This window comes from Schistocerca cancellata, chromosome 2 (genome assembly GCF_023864275.1).
Source record: "Schistocerca cancellata isolate TAMUIC-IGC-003103 chromosome 2, iqSchCanc2.1, whole genome shotgun sequence".
Taxonomy (NCBI): Eukaryota; Metazoa; Arthropoda; class Insecta; order Orthoptera; family Acrididae; genus Schistocerca; species Schistocerca cancellata.
Window position 1 is genome coordinate 282,638,331 of NC_064627.1, and position 4,974 is coordinate 282,643,304.

The following is a 4,974-nucleotide window of genomic DNA, read 5'->3' on the forward strand; positions in this document are numbered from 1 at the left end:
AATCCACTGATGTGTAACAGTAAGGTTTTTGAAGGTCTTCGAAGGTCAAAAAGGTGGCATGAACGTCCATATACAGAAGGTGTACGAAGACCTAATGTTTCTTAAAGGAATGTGGCTTACTTCTACCATTAAGATTTCCTTCGATGAACTAATGGCCTATAATTCTGTCCTCCAGAATCCCACACCATACATTCAACGACCACGGTTTTTGGTGTGCAACTTGCAGCAGCCAACACGAATTTTCAGTTGGTCAATGGTTAAACAAATTAACATTTCCGTGGTTCGCGAATGTAGCCTCGTCAGTAAGTAAAATCAAATTAATAAATGTTTCACCCCCTAAATCTGAAGTTGAGCCCATCGGCAGAATTCAGTGAGACGTATACAATCCGTACCAGTTAATTCTTGGTGGAGACTGATGTGGTAAGGATGATATTTATGGCGATGCAGAACATGAACACTACTCTGGCTCATTTCAGATTTCCTTGCGATTTGACGCGAACTAATACAAGGATCTCGAATCACAGTGGCAAGAGTACCAATTTCCGTTTCCTCGTTAGTAACTTTCCTTTGCTGGATATGTTTCCGGTACGTTAAAGATCTAGTTGTTCTCAGTTCATGGTTCAAATGGCTCTGAGCACTATGGGACTGAACATCTGTGGTCATCAGTCCCATAGAACTTAGAACTACTTAAACCTAACTAACCTAAGGACATCACACACATCCATGCCCGAGGCAGGATTCGAACCTGTGACCGTAGCAGTCGCGCGGTTCCGGACTGAGCGCCTAGAACCGCTAGACCACCGCGGCCGGCTGTTCTCAGTTCATCATACACATATTCAAATGTACAACCTGTAGGGTTAGTACGTCGAGGATATCTTTCATTGTGTAAGCCTCTAGCTCTCACTGAATTTTGTTGGCATTCTCCGTAAATGAGAAGCATATCTACTTGTTCTCTGAAGGAATACATCATTCACATTCGCTTGATTCGACGATACCAGTCTTACCATTACTATTAGTGTTGTATTGCGAAACCATCGAATCGTGTTTACATGTCAATTGTGCGTTAGATGGATACGCCGTATTCGGCGAATATTTACTATTTACACGATATATTATAGAGTTGTCAGAGCATCTGCTTCGATATGTGCCGAAGTGATAATACCACTCAATCCATGATAAGAGGATTGCAGCACTGCATTGATACCAGTGGTTATCACTTCGTACACCTTCTGTGTATGGACGTTCATGCCACCTTTGTGACCTTCGTTGACCTTCAAAGACCTTATTGTTACACATCATTGGATTCGTCTCGGTAGCCGCTATCAGAAAATAAGTGCCAGACTATAGCATCCCATTTAAAGAAACAAAGTTGACCTTCATATCCCTGAAGTGGCCTCATGTAGCAACAAAAAACCAACGTCATATTACGGCCCCCATTGTCCCACGCAACGTTTGTCCCACAAAGTATTCAGCTCCTGTCGTACTTTCGGAGTTATTCTAGGTTCAAATGTTCAAATGTATGTGAAATCTTATGGGACTTAACTGCTAAGGTCATCAGTCCCTAAGCTTACACACTACTTAACCTAAATTATCCTAAGGACAAACACGCACACCCATGCCCGAGGGAGGACTCGAACCTCCGCCGGGACCAGCCGCACAGTCCATGACTGCAGCGCCTAAGACCGCTCGGCTAATCCCGCGCGGCTATTCTAGGTGACTCACCCAATATATATACTGGGTGGTCAGAAAATGTCTGAAACGCTTGTCATGGTGTTGTATGGCAGATTGTACTGAGATATAAATGTTAAGAAAAAACTGCGATACGTTGCTCCGTTTCCGAGTTATTTAGCATTGAAGTTAGCCAATCGGGGCGTCGCGCACTCACATTCAAGCGGCCTGCCAGGGGCGGTGTTACCCAACGAGTGCTTTGTCTCAAAACTTCCAGAAAACTTTCATAACTAATTGCCACTTACAGCTCTTAAGTTAATTTCAAGATTAATCAGACTATCCTTTGAAAGTAACATCTATAGATGCGATTACTAAATCACAAGTACAAGCATATCCAGTTTTCAGAACAGATCAAACGTGAAAGTTAAGTGTAACAATTACAATGCAAAAAGATTTTCCTGTCCATGCATTTAATGAATACAACCCGGAAGTAACGGCAAAATCACTAGAAAAACAACTCAAACATTGACCACTAGAGAAAGTAAGCTCAAGTTTCCAAATATTAGCACATAAGTATAGGCTGAAATAATCTAATTTAGGAAACGTGAAGGTTAATTATAAATCATATAATATTACCCATTTCAGGAGAGACATAATATATTTGGAGGAAAATCTGTAAATAAGAGCGTACGCTAAACAAACGTAAGATATCGCTGCTAGCGAGAACACCTCCACTAAGGTAATGTCGCTCAGCCACAAACACTCCTGAAAAACACCACGCCCGTTCGTAGCAGCAACAGGTCCCCACGGCCGAGTGCTGCTCCAGACAGCGGATCGGCAACTCTTAAAACTAAGAGCTGTTAACAAATATCACTCAGGTGGAATACGAGATAAAAGATACAAGATAAGAAAATGTAATATCCCCAACCTCTTAATAACTTAATGGCGTCAAACCTTCAAATCTGCCGTAATAATCAATCAGTAACGTTACTCAAAAATTTACAGAGCAAACACCACTTTATAACATAAAACGGTAAAATGATGGCGTAATAAACGTCTCTCCCAAATCAGTTTAACTGAACAGGGAAATCATTAATGTCAGAAAGTTACTTCAAGTAGAAAAACAGTCCTTAGGTCACCTAGGCTGCACAGCCAGAGACTTGTTTGCACCTAACAGAAATTACTATTGTGTGCGTATTGTGTATTGAACTGGGCACCTAGAAAGGACGGAGAGACACCATCCCTGCAGTGGCCCTCAGTGGTTAACACACACACAACAGGCTACAGCAGTCCACTTACCCCACCGCCGCCCCACACCGAGCCCAGGGTTATCGTGCGGTTCGGTCCCCAGTTGTCCCCCTCCCCAACCACCACCCCCACTCCGCCCCCACAGGAACGTCTCATATCAGATGAGTGTAACCCCAATGTTTGTGTGGTAGAGTAATTATGGTGCACTCATACATGGAGACAGTGTTTCTGCATGAATCGCCGACATAGCTTAACTGAGGTGGAATAAGGGGAACCAGTCCGATTTCGCGCGAGGAAGAAGGAAAACCGCCTTCATCCACAGACTGGCCGGCACACCGGACCTCGACATTAATCCGCCGGGCGGATACGTGACGGGGACCGGGACGCCTTACCGCTCGGGAAGCAGCGCGCTAGACCGCGCGGCTAGCCGGCCAGGCAAATTCCGATTAGAAACAGAAGCTTACGTCTACGAGGTAGTACTTAATTGCTATCAATGACAAGTAAAGCTTTCTTCCATGGCAGGTTTCAGAAGAATCTAAAGCACAGTTTGAACACCACCCATTAGTTCGATAAATTTCCTTAAAATAATCAAAAGATTTGATAATAATTCCAAGAAAATACCCTGTTAAAAACTACCACTTAATAAACCAGATTTACCGCAGAGCTTATGAATAATTTAACTACAGTACATACACAGTTCTACTAAACGACAAATAGCCTGATGGCTCACAGCCAGACAGCTTGTGTCGTAAACAAGTAACTTGCCCACGAAAGGCAAAGGTCCCGAGTTCGAGTCTCGGTTCGGCACTCAGTTTTAATCTGCCAGGAAGTTTCAGTAAGGCAAAACTTAAGTAGCACTTACAATGGCAAGCAGCCACCGTTACTCGTGCGAAACAAGCACGAAGCATTAAATGGATCAAATTGAAACAGACCAGTTCTGGTTATCAATAATTATAACAGGTAAAAAAAATTTTTTTTTTGAGATCCATAAAGCGAGAGTCACAGAGGCGGGCATATCTCAGGGCGAGCGATACCAGCCATTGCTACACTAAGAAGTCGCTATTCCATAATTTCAGCTCAATGCAAATCACCAACATCTGAAAGCGCACAGCATGGGCATAAGAGAATACAATTCAGTGAAGCACACTGAAGGGCATGGTGAAAACTTTGGTGCAGTTACTAACGAAACAATCGCAACTAATTAGCCTCCGCGCAAACAGAGCCAACAGCTCACACAGCCGACGGACCGACCACTGTTCGTGGTAGACACTTCCTACTCCATGCCCCGGTGTGTTCTCAAGATCCCGCGCCAGCGATGATACACAGGAAGTTAAGATTCAAAATGGTTCAAATGGCTCTGAGCACTATGGGACTTAACAGCTGTGGTCATCAGTCCCCTAGAACTTGGAACTACTAAAACCTAACCAACCTAAGGACATCACACACATCCATGGCCGAGGCAGGATTCGAACCTGCGACCGTAGCAGTCGCGCGGTTCCGGAATGAGCCCCTAGAACCGCTAGACCACCGCGGCCGGCGGAAGTTAATGGTAATTCAAATGGTTCAAATGGCTCTGAGCACTGTGGGACTTAACTTCTGAGGTCATCAGTCCCCTAGAACTTGGAACTACTTAAACGTAACTAACCTAAGGACATCACACACATCCATGCCCGAGGCAGGATTCAAACCTGCGACCGTAGTGGTCACTCGGTTCCATACTGTAGCGCCTAGAACCGTTCGGCCACCCCGGCCGGCTAAGGGTAATTCATGGCACCCTGTGGGGCGCCAACAAATGAAGGAGGAGGAAAAGAAATAACGCTAATGCACTTTATTCGCACAGAGAATTGCAACTTTAATAATTTACATACCGGGCGATGCTATGTACATGTAGGAAGCTACATTGACATGCGAGCATGTCTTCTGGGTGCTTCATTTTCTTTTTTTTTTTTTTTTTTTTTTTTTTTTTGTCAGCTGGTATACACTGACAGAAAAAATAGCAACACGAAGATGTTGTGCAACATAAACGAAAGTTGGTAGTCGTGTTTCTACATCTGAAAG